At 39.1% G+C, this 16,521-nt stretch overlaps 1 long non-coding RNA gene across 5 annotated transcripts in view; it reads right to left on the bottom strand.

Annotated features, from left to right (window-relative positions):
- Positions 1 to 12,966, bottom strand: part of LOC147366274 (uncharacterized) — a 93,323-nt gene extending 80,357 nt beyond the window's left edge. For 3 of the 5 annotated variants that reach the window (XR_015132460.1, XR_015132459.1, XR_015132456.1), the window contains exon 1: positions 12,861 to 12,966. This is a non-coding gene — a long non-coding RNA (uncharacterized LOC147366274). Of the gene's footprint in view, positions 1 to 3,489; positions 3,605 to 5,773; positions 5,910 to 12,860 lie in introns of those variants that run through there. The other 2 variants (XR_015132458.1, XR_015132455.1) reach the window with 2 other exon arrangements.
- Positions 12,967 to 16,521: the final 3,555 nt, after the last annotated feature.

Raw genomic sequence — 16,521 nt, forward strand, 5'->3', positions numbered from 1 at the left:
GTAAAACAGCCAAGCTGTGGAAACAACTTAAGTGTCCATCCACAGATGAGTGGATAAAGAAAATGTAGTGTCTTCATACAAGGGAATAACACCCACAGAAAAGAATGAAATCTTACTGTTTGTGACAGTGTGGGTGGCCATAGACAGGATTATGCTGAGTGAAATAAATCAGACAGAAGAAGACAAACACTCTATGTGGTCACTTACATGTAGAATCTGAAACAAACAAGCAGAAACAGTTCATGAAGAAACATAACAAAACAGAGGTTGACTGAATAGATACAGGGACCAACTGGTGGTGCCAGACAGGAAGAGAATGGGGAAGATGGGAGAAATAGGTGAAGGGAATTATGGGGTACAAACTTCTGCTTATAAAATAAATGTCACAGCATGTAATGTACAGCAGAGGAAATACAGTCAATAATATTGCAATAATTTGTATGGCAACAGACGGTAAGTAGATTGTGGAGATCATTTTGTAAAGTTTAAATTATCAAATCAATATGTCGTACATCTGAAACTCACACGATATTGTAAATCAATTACATGTCAATTAAAAAGCATGCACAAAGAAAGCAGGAGGAAATTAATAAAAAATAAACAATAAAATGGTGAATTAAAGCCAGAAAAACCATAGATTTAACTAGTAAACATAAGGATGAAGAGTGTGAGGAGGATAACATTACTTACCACGTCCTGAGATTCTCTTCAAAAATCTCTAAAATACTCTTCCTCCTCAAATCTCCAAGATTCTCCTTTCTCCCATTTATACAAAATGTAAAATTTTGCTTAGAAATAATACATGTTCCTAAAATGTATTCTTATTTCTAAAATGGATAAAGCGCTCTTAGAATTCAGCTCAGCCAAATTAATGTCACCAGACTCATACTAGATATGAAGGACTGGCATTCAAAGAGGAGAAGGTCACTGTTCTCCTGTAGTTCAGTCTAATAGGGAAGAGAGAGCTGTACGGAGAAATGCACTTTTAGGGTAGCAGCATTAGATAATGGAGTTAAGGAAACAATAATAATAATTTATTATTTTCCTATTGCAGAAAGACAATCTACTCTACTCAAGACAATTTACTAAACAAGCTTTAGCCAGGAAGAACAAAAACTGAAGTGACACGATTTGAATTACAATTGTGTATTAATAATAAAATTTTACAAAAAAAGAAAAAAAATATTGTAAAACCTATGACATATCACTTAATTTTGTTGTGCCTCAGCTCTCTCATCTCAGAAACTAGGAGAATGACTGTACTCACAGTACTGAGCTCACAAGGTAAGAGATTCAATGAGATGATGTTCCTTAAAACCCTTTTAAATGTGCTATGTGCAAAAGTTATTTTCATTAACACCATTACCATCAAAGTGTAAATGATTGTGAATTTCACAAGTATATTTGAAGTTCACACTTCCCTTGCTCTTGAAAACCATCTTTAGTCACCGTTTTTTAAGTCAACACTTTCTTAAATGAATAGTGTACAGAGGATCTTGATTCCAAATTTAATAGCTACACTCCTTCATCTTAAAACCACAGTCATACCTCAAGTGTGTTGTCCAGAGTGTCAAGTTTTTTGTAACCTAAATATTCAGGCTGTTTAGGATATGTTGTGTTTACTCTTTTAGACTCCATTATTTAGACATCCGTGTTAATCATGTAATTGTAATGTGATTACAAAACAATAGAAGTTCTCCAAACTGACCTCAGGTTAAGATTCTGTTTTATCCACAGCTTTCTGCTACAAGATGAATGCTCATGCATACACCTTTTGAATGCTGACATTCTTTTTCCATATTTGAGTGATATGCTAAGAGTCGATGTCTATTCCCAAACTCTTTAGGTGGGTTTTACTGATAATTATAATTATTGCTATGTACTTAAACTTATTAATATCTGAATAAACTAAAATTGTAAGTGGGAGAAATAGAATTGTTTCCATGAACATGAGGTTGAATGTCTTAAAACAATTCAAAAATAGGCAATCATCAATTTAAAAATTCACTATGAAATGAGTTGTGGAAAAGATAATTGTATAAAGTTAAGAGGGAAGAAGATAATAAATCCTAAAGGATTCTGAGCCAGTATTGTATCAGAAGTATCTCACTTAATATACTTTCAAGAATATGGAGGACTTCCCTGGTACTCTAGTGGCTAAGACTCTGCGCTACCAATGAAAGGTACCCAGGTTCCATCCCTGGTCAGGGAACTCAACCCCACATGCTTTAACTAAGAGTTCTCATGCTGCAACTAAAGATCCTATGTGCCACAACTAAGATCTGGCATAGCCAAATAAATAAATAAAATAAATAAATACTTTTGAAAGTTAAAAAATTCTCTGAAAAAGGAATATGGAAATTTAGGACCATACCTTATGACTAACGCAATAAAATAAATCAGAACTTTTGTCAATGGACATGAAGAATAGAGGAAGAATTGAGTCTAAATGGCCAAAGAATAGGCCTGAGTACTATCTCAAAAACTGTTGAATGCATATACATTTCATGTCTCAAAATTTAACATTTTTTTATGTATATAGGAATTGTCTTTATGATTCTGTTTTGACTTTTTTAAATAAACTGACCAATTATGCAGTATTAAAATAGTAATTTGTAAACTGAAAGTAAGTCAAAATGAGAACAAATATTATAAGAACACATACAATTATTTTAAAATTTCACTAAATAAATAAATATGAATTAATTCCCAATTCAGCCTCAGATAAAATAATACACACTTTGGGGAATAGAAACATGAGTAAAGTTAAGTAACCACTTTCAAGGCCCGAAAACTCACAAACCTCTTACAATATGAGAAAGTTCTCAGGTCCCTTTGTACCCATCATAGAACTGTAAACACAGGGCTTCCCAGCTGGTGCTAATGGTAAAGAATCTGCCTGCCAGTGCAGGAGACATAAGAGACACAGGTTCAATCCCTGGGTGGGGAAGATCCCCTGGAGCGGGGCATGGAAACCCACTTCAGTATTCTTGCCTGGAGATTCCCATGGACAGAAGAGCCTGGCGGACTCTGGTCCATAGGGTCACAAAGGTTTGGACATGAGTATAAACAAAGAAGAGAGCATTTTTGTTTACTACTCAGTTCTGTAAGGATTAAAGTTGCAACCTGCTGCAGTCCTGACCAGCAGTGCACTCTGAAAAAAAAAAACTGAAGATAACAGGATGAGGCTCTGTGCTTTGGACCAGCAGCCCCCTTAGACGGATGTTTATCTCAGAAAGGATTTTAATGAACCCTGATTATTGCATCTTCTCCTACATGGAAAAGCTCTAAGATCATTAAATTGAGATACCGCTTCTTGACTAGCAGTAATCTTTTACCAAGATGTACACTTGAGGGCAGGCTTCCCCAGTGGCTCAATGGTAAAGAATCCGCCTGCAGTGCAGGAGACTTGCAGGAGATGTGGGTTCGATCTAGTGGTCAGGAAGATCCCCTGAAGCAGGAAATGGCAACCTACTCCAGTATTCTTACCTGGATAATCCCACGGACAGAGGAGTCTGGCGAGCTGCAGTCCATGGAGTCACAAGAATCAGACATGACTGAATGACTAAACAGCAAACCACAAACACTTGAGGGTATGCATTCCCTAAACAAAAAATCAAATATCAACTGGCTTCTCTTTCTACTTTTCAGAACAGCTTCCTCAACTGAGTGGTTGTCATCTGGGCTTCAGTCCTCAGTAAGACCCTGAATAAAACTTAACTCACAACTCTTACATTGTGCATTTTTCTTTCTGTCCACACCCCTGAAGTTGTGCAGATTACAAATGGCATAACCTTTTAGAGTGGTTATAACATGGTCAAAATGAAATGTATCCTTGATTTTGGTGAATCAATCAGACTCCAGCACTAAAATATCTGATATTTTAGAGTCTGTTTTCCACATCAGCCACATTAACCTTTTTTACTGATAGGAATTTTCATTACATTCCTACCACTGTCTAAGTAGGAACAAGCAGAAAATACAATGATTAACAATTTCTGAATTATTTTCGTAAGATGGAAGGTCCTGAAAGGATTTTAAGATTAATGACATGATCCAGTTTACATTGTAAACTGTCTCAGATTACAAGGAGAAGAAAGGGTTAGAATGGGAAGAAAAAGAAAATCAGAAATGATGCTAATATGTTCTGTTATCTCCAGGTTTCTGAAATTGTGTTATCATGTTTAAAATGTGGTGAGCACATTTCAACTTCCTTATCCTGGATTCTAAGCTCCTTGATATTAGGAATCACAAATCCCACTGCTTGATAACATATGGTCCAGAATTTTTTCTAATTATCTTTAAGAGTTTGTCCTGAAATTTCTGTATACAGTATGTCCAATAGTGTTGGTGGCTTAGACAGTAAAGAATTTGTTTGCAATGCAGGAGACCCGGGTTCCATCCCTGAGTCTGGAAGATCCCCAGAGAAAGAAATGGCAATCCACTACAGTATTCTTGCCTGGAGAATCCCATGGACAGAGGAACCTGGTGAGCTACAGCCTGTGGGGTGGCAAAAAGTCCGGCACAACTGAGTGACTATCACTTTCACTTTCCTATATGCAGTAAACGACATGCCAGAAATTCTAATAGGGCTTCCCTGGTGGCTCAGCTGGTAAAGAATCTGCCTGTAATGCGGGAGACCTGGTTTGATCCCTGGGTTAGGAAGATCTCCTGGAGAAGGAAAAGGCTATCCATTCCAGTATTCTAGCCTGGAGAATTCCAAGGACTATTTAGTCCATGGGGTTGCAGAGAGTCGGACACAACTGAGCAAATTTCATTTCTCTTCACTTCAAATGGCATCTCACCACATCTTGCACCCAGAAGCAATGTAAACCATTCCTCATTCTGGTTCAGAATATATGGCCACTGACTCAGGAAATCTAACACACTATAAGTTTAACTCATCACCTATTTTTAAAACTACATTCAGGTAACTTTTGAAAAAGTGAAAAGACACACACACAAAAATGATGTAAATTCTTTGTCATTTTCAGCTACTTCCCTAAAACTAGATACTTTGCTATTTATCTTTTTTTTTTTTTTTTTGACTCATCAGCGAATTTTCAAGGCAATTTGAGTTCACTTTTTGTGAAAGAGTCTTCAGGAAAATATTCTGTCAAGGGCTTTGGGACAATCAAGATAAATGACACTTCTACATTTCACTCATACTAATCACCCTTTCATGAATCTGCCCAAAAGAATGCATTTCTCTGTGCTAAGCTGCTCTGTATACAGTCCTAATGGTGCTACCTTCTGAGTCCTCTGCTTCATGCATTATCACTTCATGCTCTATCCTGTTCCTTCCTTTCCACCTGAAATTCTATTCTCGGAACAGTTCTGCTTGGGATTTTGGATACTAGAGATTAAAATTTTGAAAGAATGAAATAACTGATTTTTCATGCAGTCTTCCTCACTGTCATCTCCTAGACATTGATATTTTTCTATTTCTTCACTTAAAACTTAGATCATCTGTATAGATACATATATATCCTCTCCAGTGAAATTGGCTTCTTCAAAGCCAGTTTTCACAACTATAAGCAGAAGAGTTGGATCACATGCCCACCAAAGTCCTTTCAAATTCTCTGGCACTTTTGTTACAGGAAGGGGGACCCCTTCCAGGGCCCGAAACTGGGCTCTTGTCTAACACTCGGAAATGAATTGTCCGAGGAGACACATGTGCTGACAAAGCAAGAGATTTTATTGGGAAAAGGCACCCGGGTGGAGAGCGGTAGGGAAAGGGAACCCCGGAGAACTGCTCTGTCACACGGCTTACAGGTTTTACGGTGATGGGATTAGTTTCCGGGTTGTCTTTAGGCAATCATTCTGACTCAGTCCTTACTGGTGGCGCACGCCTTATTCAGCCAAGATGGATGCAGAGAGAAGGATTCTGGGAGGTGGTCATACAGGTGGTGTCTCCTTTTGACCTTTCCCAAACTCTTCTGATTGGTGGAGGCTTATTAGTTCCCTGTTCCTTACCAGGACCACCTGTAGTAAAACAACTCATGCAAATGGTTACTATAGTGCCTGGCCAGGGTGGGCGGTTTTAATTAGCGTGCTTCCCCTTACACTCTGAGCATATCTTTTATATCTGTTCTCCTTAAAAACATTCTTCTAATTACTACTGTAAGGTTAGGTATTATTCTTGATGTTGGGGAAACAGCAGTGACTGACTGTATAACAAGATTCTGGCAGGAAAAGAAAACTTTACCACAGATAATATATATATATATATATATATATATATATATATCATGGATTTGGAGGAATTTGAGGTTACTCAAATTCTGTTTGCTGTCAAAAGAAATATTAGAATGAAATAATGGTATGGTAAAACTATCAAAGAATATGGTTTTTTATTGGAATATAATTGCTTCACAATGTTCTGTTAGTTTCTGCTGTACAACAACATGAATCAGCCGTATGTATACATATGTTTCCTCCTCTTGAGCCTCCCTTCCATCCTCCCCCGTCCTCTAGGTCATCAGAGAATAGGTTTTTAAACTTTCTCTAAATGAAGCTGGAATAGAAAGGAATCATAAATAAGATTAAAATTTGATTGATAACTTGATGTGATTGATGTGGTGGGGAAAATGACAAGGTTGGAGCTGAGCTTTGGTTTTTCCACCTTTTTGTATTTGCTAGAACTTCAGATAATGAGGGTTTGTTGTAAAAATAAATATGGAAAAAAGAACTAACGGCATTTTTGCTAACCTAGTAACAGATATATTCTGCACCTCAAAGGAGAAGAATAGAGTTTGAGAATTAGAAGATGATTTAGGATCCAAAGTCATTTTACCACCAACATTAACTTGTCATTCTTTAGTTAGACAATCTCTTGCCAATATTATGACTCAGCTCCTCTCTCTAGCTCTACTGCTGGGTATCTTTTAGCTTCTGCTTAGTCATGACATCTGCACTCTGAACTTGAATGCATTCACAACCTCTGCATATTCAGTCTGTCTTTCAGCCACTGCCATCTCTGTTACCTGACTTTCGTGTCTTTTCCAGCATCAGCTTTCATCAGCAACTGGAATACTCTCTTTGTATTTTGCACTCAAATTCTCCAACAGAGAGAATCAGATGAGTGTTCTTCAGTCATCATTTTGTTTGGGCAAAGTTCTCATGCCAGATTTCTCATGGGCTGCTACTAGCCAATAGATGGATCCATAATACAACAGTCTGTTTTCCAGCCCTGACCTAATCTGCTACTGCTGGTGGTACACAATCATGTGGTAACTGCCTGTGCTGTGTTATTATTTATGTCCATCTATCAGCACCTAGGGCTGTGCTGAGAGCCTAGATTTCATCCTCAGTGAACTTGGCTTCTTTGAGGCTTCATTTCCACATCTATAGCAGGAAAAGTTGGATCACATGTCCTTTAAAGTCCTTTAAAATTCTTTAACATTAAAGTCCTTTAAAATTCTAAAGTACTATGAGTATATATTTTGTATCTGTGCTCTTTAAAATTTTTTTTTTAGTTACTACTGTGAGATTAGGAATTATTCTCAATGTTGGGGAAACAGCAGTAACTGAGGCAGATCAAGTGTATAACAAGATTCCAGCAGGAAAAAAAAAACAAAACTCTTAACCACATATGAGTGAAAGTGGCTCAATTGTGTCCAACATTTTGTGACCCCATGGGCTGTAGCTTGCCAGGCTCCTTGGTCCCTGAGATTTTCCAGGCAAGAATGCTGGAACGGGTTGCCATTTCCTTCTCCAGGGGACCTTCCCAACCCAGGAATTGAACCCAGGTCTCCTGTCTTGCAGGCAGTTACTTTACCGTCTGAACCATCAGGGAAGCCTACCCTATATGATACCAATCAAATTGTTTTCATGAAAGAGCTGCTTAGATTATATTAAGAAATGTTTAGGGAATAGATAAGGAAAGTTGAGCAGCAAGAGGGAGAAGCTACTACCACATCTAATGTTGAGTGGGCAAGTGGGACATGACATTAAGCCAATGAGACTTTGAGACTTAGAGGAAGAGATGCCTAGAAGAAACAATAGTCACAGAGGTACAGATACTGCCCAAAGATAAGGAAAGTTTTTCAATACCTCTCCTCACACTCTAGTTTACCAGGGTTTCACACTGGCCAAATACAACTGAAAATATGAGAGAAAATGATTCAAAGTGATACAGTCTTTAACCTCAGAGAGAACAATGCAGAACCAAGAAAATGGAAAATGGTTGCTGGAGGGGGAACCAAATGGAAACTAATCAGTGCATGGATCTCACCGTCAAGTGGAGTCAATAGATAACAAAATTAAATTAAAATAAATACAAAAGAAAACAATAAACTTTTAGTTTATTATTCTTTTCCCATATGGCTTACTACAAGACATTGAATATAGTTCCCTGTGCTGTCCAGTAGGATCTTTATGTTTATCCATTCTATATGCAATAGTTTGCACTTGCTAACCCCAAAATGCCACTCCAACCCTCCTCCCCACCCCACTTGCAACCACAAGTCTGTTCTCTATGTCTATGAGTCTGTTTCTGTTTCATAGATAAGTTCATTTGAGTCATATTTTAGATTTCACATATAAGTGGAATATGGTATCTACTATGGTATTTGTGATGCCATATGGTATAGTATCATATGGCATTTGCCTTTCTCTTTCTGATTTACTCGACTTAGTGTGATAATCTCAGGTTCATCCATGCAGCTACAAATGGCATTATTTCATTTTTTATGGCTGAGTAATATTCCATTGCATGTGTATACACACACCCCCCCCCCCACGTCTTCTTTATCCATTCCTCTTCCGATGGATATTTAGCTTGTTTCCATGTCTTGGCTACTGTAAATAGTGCTGCTATGAACATAGGGGTGCATGGATCTTTTTGAATTATAGTTTTTTCTGGATATTTGCCCTGGAATAGGATTGCTGGATCCTTCAGAAACTCTACTTTTAGTTTTTTGAGGAGCCTCCATAATGTTTTCCATAGTGGTTGCTCCAATTTACATTCCTACCAACAGTGTAGGAGGATCCCTTTTCTCCATACCCTCTCCAGTTAGTCACACTCTTCTCTTTTAATACCTGTCACTTCTAATACCTGTCAGTTCTGCATAGCTTTTGAAATTCATAAAATAGAAATCTTATATTCATTTTTTTCAGTCTTGCTTTTTACACTCAATAATGCTTTTTAATATTTACCCATGGTGATACACACTGTTGTAGTTCAACTTTACTGTTAAAAAATGCTTCATTTTATGAATATTGTATAATTTGTTTATCCATGTTCCTAAGGACATTGTGTTATCACCAATTTGTTGCTATTATAATACTGGTGCAAATATTCATCTATCTCTCTTTTGGATACATAAGCAGGTATTTATTTGTGATATATAATGCATGCAAGAATAGAATTGGTATATTATGTAGACTGTGCATGTTAAACTTCATAAAATAGTACCAACTTATTTTTCTTACTGGCTGTATCTGTGTATACTCTCACCAGCAACATTTAAGAGCTTCCCTTGATTCCTGGACTCTCTATCATTCAATGCTATGGATTAAATGTTTGTATCTCTCCCCAAATTTATATGTTGAAATCCTAGACTCCAAAGGAATGCTTACAAGTAGTCCTGAATTATAACTCGAGACATCACCATGATAAGAAAATGAGATGGACACTCAGCCTAACAGCTACTAAGACTTACTATTAATAGAATATCATTTATAATATAAACTGTATAGTATTAACACAAACATAGAAAAATTGACCAACAGATCAAGATGACTGTGAGACAGACTCACATTTCAGAGTTTATTATATAATAAAGATGGTGCCACAAGTCAGACTGTTTAGTAAATGATGATAGGAATACTGCTCATGTGGAGAAAAATTCATACATACTATCATCTACGAGAATGAAGTCCAGATTCGTCAAAGAAATAAATCAAAATAAACCATTAAGGCAGAAGATAATGTACCCTAGGGTTAGGGAAGAACTTCTTAAACAAAATTCCAAAATCATCGTTAATAGCTTTAGTCACATCAAATTAAGAATTTCTGTGAATCAAGCTGACATAAAAGCTGTTGCAGAAAGATGATTTTGGCCATGTCTAAAACCACAAGGAAATTATTATCTAGAATATACAAGAAACTCATGCAAATGAAGAAAGCATAAGAATCTCAAATTTCAAAACTGAGTAAAAGATATTTGAGTCAGTTCAGAGTCAAAGAAGCCCAAATATATAATCAGTGACGAAAATCATTAGCAATCAGAGGAATGCAATTTAAACTAAAAAAAGAGAGATATTGCTTTAGATCCATCATATTCTAAAAACAGAGTATTGAGTGAAAAACCATCATATTCCAAACAGAGTATTGAGTTAAAAAAAAAGAAATCCAATGCTATCTACACAAATCACAACCCATGAAATAATTCATGGCTTACACTAATACTTTAGAAAAGAGGAATATACATCAAATATGCTGTGGGGAGTTAGGAGTGAGGAGTGGAGCAGAGACCTTGCAAAGAGCAATGACTCCAGATGCCCAGAACTGCAGAGGGTTCCTAAGGAGCCCTCAGCTCACTAAAACAAAGCAAGACCACAACGCCCAGATGAAATCCTACTGTGTCATCTTAAATTCCAAATTCCATCATGAGAGTCCGAGGCACCGGACACCCAGCTCAGGAACCCACCATCACCTGAGCTCTTCGTTTGCGTGGGAATCTCTTGGTTCCTCACAGTCATAATCATCCTTCTATAGGCTGAGAGTAAAATGACTCTTTATCTAGTTTTCCAAATATCTGTATTCTTACGGAAATATAGCAACAGAATAAACAAGTGACAATTTTTTTTTAATAATTGCATTTTTAACCAAAACTTTTTTCTCTCATTGTTCCCCACCCCCCACCCCCTCCATTCCTTTCACTCAGTAGAATTCATTGCCTCGGGGAAGAGATCATATAGCAGAGAAGCAGAGAAAATTTTTTGGTGTTAAAAGCATAACTATGAAGTATATAACTTCTAAGCCATAAAACATTATCTTTGGGAAGCCAGAGACAGAGCCGGGCGAGCCTGTCCTCAGACTACAAAAAGGTGACCAGGACTGTGGGGAACAAGCAGAGTCACAACAGAAGCCGAGTTTAGATGACAGTGCATTCCTGAGCCCTATGTCCTATAGAACCGTCTCCCCAGAGGGAACCTGGAATCACAGATCCAAGAGAAGTGGGCCCCCAGTCCCAGGGAAGCACCTGGAGCCAGCAAGATCCCTGTGTCTTAACCCTCGGCCTGGCTCCCCAGCGTGGCACCAAAGCAGCCTGAGGCCACCTCACAGAGCATTCTGCAGTCATGCAGCAAGAGCTGTGTGCCTGAGAGCAGAGCCAAGAGGGCTGCTCTGAGAGCCATTTGGAAGTTCATGGTAGATGCACAGCGGTCCAGAGTCAGGGTGGAAATAGGGACCTCTCCTATGAGTCTAGGTGGATGAAGAGGGATTTCAAGGAAAGGCCTTCTCCATCCTGCCTTAAGTTCTGACCTATCTCTTAGACATCACTCTGCAGAAAGGACAGGGCACTCCACTAAAGCCATGGGCTCTCCATGTGGGACTATCTCACCCCATAGCAGATATTTGGCAATATCTGGAGACCTGTTTTGTGGTCACAACTGGGAAGTGCTACTGGAATCTGATAGGCAGAGGTCAGAGATGTTGTTGAACACTCTACGGTGCACAGAAAAGCACCCCCAAACAAAGAATCACCCAGCCCAAACGTCAGCAAAGTCAAGTCAAGGATTAGAAACTCTTCTCCAAGCTGAGATTAGATCTTGACCACTTGGCACAAGAAAAGATTTATCATGTACAATGTAACTGTTCATTTGTTTTAAATATAGAAAATTACACCAAGTTCATGGACTAAAACGTGGAACCACTAGCTTATGGTCAGGAATATATCTGTTCTTTCATATAAAATAATCAACAATGATCAGTTTTGCATTTAATGAAATGGTTTTGAGTTGGGAAGAAATGCTTAAGCAGCTTTAAAGCAAGATAAAGCACCTCACTTACAAGGAGGAAAGAGAATTAGAGACATGAAGACAGATGCTAGAAACTTACAACAATATCTGAAGCAAATGGGAGGAGAGTGGAGAAAAGGAAAAATAAGCAGGTAAGTCATCCATGGAGTAACATTCAGAAGAGACAGATGATATGGGGACCTTGAGCATTTTTCAGAGAGATGAGATGGGTTTTCATCCAGAATCTACAATCAAAGTTTACTAAGAAGGTGACCAGAGAACTTCAGGTCAACATCAACATCCCATCAACATCCTGGGAGAATATCAGCAAAGGGAAAAACTGGAAGGGCTTTCCAAAATAGCACAGTGAAAGCAAAAGCCAAAAACAATGAAGAGAAGGAAAAAATGGGAAAAGAGAAGAGAGGGAAGAAGAGGAGAGAAGAATAGGGGAAGGGAGAGAGAAAGAAAGAGAGATTCAGAAACAATTTCAATGAATAATAAAAGTAAGTCAGTCTGATGTTAATGACATGCCAAAGTGCTCCATTTTTATGCAAAAGCAAATAACTGTGAAGTATCCCTAACATAAACACTGATTAAAAGAGATTAAATGTCTTGGGATGAAATGTCATAATATTACACAGTGTCAGTTTGCGGTGTTCTCAAAATATTAATGACCTCCAGCTTCAGCTGCTTCCATTACCAGCAATCTCAAGGGAGAGCAACCTCAGCTCTGGGGCTCCCAGGAGGAGCTCAGAGCCTCATTCCATCTCCTCGCCATTAATAGATAAAATTTCACCGAAAATGATACGGTGACATTTGGCCATAATTCAGAAGGGACCGCACATTTTAAAAAGAATTTTTCTTTTATCAGAAAGTGCTTGAGTTTATCTTACCATTTCAATAATGTTCCAGACCTGATTCAGTCAGTCTTCAGTCCTCTTTGGAATAATAGTTTTCTATTCTCTAACAGTGACATTTCCCCAGCAACGGTAGCATCTGCAGAAAATTTAGGAAGTGAGAGTTCATCATTTTACAAACTAATTCTGGAGCAAAAGCGTGGGTCAGGATGAATTTATAACTGTTTCATCAGGACTGATCCCAGAATTCTTCATGAAGTGTTCGTGTACTCTGAGGGGCCACGCCCCCTCACTGACTTTAATAAAAATCATTAGTACTTCCGAGCTCCACGACTATTTTTGCCTCCAAGCCAAATAAAATAGGCTAACACCCTGTGGTCTCTTTACAGATTAGTCATTCTCTCCCACCTAATCTACTGACCCAGTTTCTCTCACACAGCCAGTACATGTGCCTTTCCATCCAACTGGCGACACTTCTGAACATAGGCAACTCAGTGGGTATGTATGTTGCCCAGTAATATCTATGCCTCTGCAGTACAAAAGTGGGTTTTCCTTGTGGCTCAGATGGTAAAGAATCTGCTTCCAATGCAGGAGACTGGGGTTCGATCTCTGGGTCGGGAAGATTCCCTGGAGAAGGAAATGGCTTCAGATATATATGGTTGGTGCAATTTTATCTGCCTTTATTCAACATATGCTCATTGAGCTTTTAGTAAGTGCAAGCTTCTAATCAATCTCTCCTCTCAATAAATTTCTAACATCAGGAGTGGGGTCACGGGTGAGAGAAAGAAAAACATGGTGTGGCAGGACAGATCAATGCCTCTTCTAGGGCCAATTACGTCCTCAGTGGGCTTCCTGGTGGCTCTGATGGTAAAGCGTCTGCCTACAATGTGGGAGACATGCGTTCAGTCCCTGGGTTGGGAAGATCCACTGGAGAAGGAAATGGCAACCCACTCCAGTACTCTTGCCTGGAAAATCCCATGGATGGAGGAACCTGGTAGGCTACAGTTGATGGGGTTGTAAGGAGTTGGACAAGACCAAGCCACTTCACTTTCACAGTCCTCAGTAATTAACATATGATGAGAAGTCTCTTAGCTGGAGACTTCAGGGAAAACCTCAGGATGGGTGGGTTATATAAAAATGAACTTTGTAAATTTTGACAGAGTGTTGACTGAGATGCACTGAATGAAACAATCTATAAGCCCTGTCTGAACAGAGTAGCCTACGGCCACATGTGACTCTTTAAAGTTAAGTAAACTGAAATAAAGGTCTTTCCTAGTGGCTCAGGTGGTAAAGACTTTACCTGCAATGCAGGAAACCTAGGTTCTATCTCTGGATTGGAAAGAGCCCCTGGAGAAGGGAATGGCTACCCACTCCAGTATTCTTGCCTGGAAAATTCTGTGAGTAGAGGAGACTGAAGGTCTAAAGTCCATGGGGTTGCAGAGTTAGATGTGACTGAGCACAGCCACACACACCCACTGAAATAAAATTTAAACTCCAGTCACACTAACTTCACTTCAGGTCTCACTAGCCACATGTGTGGCCAGTGGTGACCATATTGGAGAGTGTAGAAAAACATGTCCATACTGCAAAAAAATTCTTTGGACAGCTCTGTTCTAAGTCAAAGAAATGGGATAATAACCCTGAGAGACTACAGGCATTTTACAGATATTTAGAAACTAGCAAATACTCCCCATTGGCTGGCATATAGGGTGAGAATAAAACAGTAGTGGTAGATAAGACTGAAAAGAGAAGTTGAAGTCAAGTCCAGTGAGTCTTGAACTCATTCAGGTGGAATCAAGGGTTTGTTCGAGGCAGAGGACTGAGACTCTGGATTAATGTTTGGTAATGTGCAGAATGATGACCTGGAGAAACCACTGGGCAAGGATTCAACCCTGGCTGCACATTAGAATCACCCGAGGGGCTTTTTAAAATCCCAGTGCCAAGGCCATACCTGAGAAGAACTAAATCGGAACCACTGGAGGTGAGACTCAGGCAACAGTAATTTTTAAACCTTCCCAGGTGAGTCCAACGTGCCAAGGGACTTAGGGATAACCAATGTTTTTACATGCCAGCATCCCTTCTCTCACTTCTGTCAACAATAACCTCTGTCCTTATTATGAACTTCCCCTTATCATTTCTGCTCAATCCTGGTGGAGTTTCCACTCCTAATAAGTTGACTCCCTGACCACTAAAAGTGGCCTGGGAACCAAATCTTGACAAATACCCAGGTAATACAGGTCATGGTGATTGGCCCAGATTTAGACTACAGTCCAAGTCAGGCAAGGAAGAACCTGATCTGGGATTTTACATACTGCTGGTTAGAAAGGTTCTCAATTCCATCTAGAAGGTCAACATACTTGGATGATGCTGGCCTGAACATCTCTATGAATGTGTTCCCTTCTATGCTCCATCACCACCATCACTCCACTCACATAAGAACATTACAAAATTCATAGGTACAAGCACAACTACGAGCTCCCTTTGGAACCTGTTTAAAGGATTGATCAAGACTGGGGATCATGGACAGTTCTTGACCTATTTCCACCCCAAAAAGCACAACCAATGTCCTACTCAGTTACTTTGGCCAGTCATTCCCAGGTATAAATTAATGGGGATTTATTGTATTCTCTGTTGATGATTCATTACCATAGGCCAGTGAAGCAGAGAAAGTATCAGAGGCAGTGAACATAATTGGTTGGAAATGTGGGTGGGTCTTAGGTCTACTCACAGGAAGGGAAAATAAGGCTTTTGATGGGAAAAGACAGTACCTGGTAGTATAGGCATTATTTCCACCCCTGCAATCTGTCCACTGCTGATGTTTCCCATCATTTTTACCTGAGCATACAACCTCTACCTTGCACCACCTCAGGCATTTTATGTAACTTAACTCAGGCAATTTTCAGATGCCAGTCTCTATAGGATGTGCTCTGTATTTTAAAGGAATTTTACAATATATTTCCATTTATAGCATTTTAAGATGTAGGCTTCTCTTCCCTAGTGGGAGGTTGTTCAAGATGCCCTTTACGAGCCCTCTTCCAGTTCTAATAGTGAATGAACATATTTAGCAGGTGTGCATGTTTTGTGAATGTAAAAAAAGAAAAGAAAAACACTGAAGGGTGAGAAATTAAAGGTCAAAAGTAGAGAACTTTGTTCTTCCTAGTGAGAAGATCTTTCCATTCTATAAATTCACTCACTTTTTAAAAAATGGATCTGGACTTCCCTGGTGGTCCAGTGGTTAAGAATCTGCCTGCCAATGAGGCACACAGGTTTGATTTCTGCTCCAGGAAGATTCCACATACAACAAAGTCTGTGTGAGACAACAACTGAGCCCATGATCTAGGGCCTGAGAACCACAACTCCAAGTCAGTGTGCCGCAACTACTGAAGCCTGCGTGGTATGCCCCACAGCCCGTGCTCCACAAGAAAAACCACGGCAATGAAAAGCCCAACGCTGCAACTAGAGAGCAGCCCCCGCTCATCACAGCTAGAGAAAGCTGGCACAAGGAACAGAGACCCCGCCAAATATAAATAGATCAATACATCCTTCAAGTTAAAAAAAGGATCTTACCCTACACCTATGGACTTCACACCTCCTCTTTAAAGGAAACAGATGTCCAATATGGAAATCATGTAGATGATCCTATAGGGGCTGTGGGAACAGGGCTCTTTGAGTTTGCTCTTTCTAGTCCCTACATAAT

Source organism: Bos grunniens, chromosome 9 (genome assembly GCF_055505025.1).
Source record: "Bos grunniens cultivar Pamir isolate PY7600 chromosome 9, Bosgru_T2T1.0, whole genome shotgun sequence".
NCBI classification, from domain to species: Eukaryota; Metazoa; Chordata; class Mammalia; order Artiodactyla; family Bovidae; genus Bos; species Bos grunniens.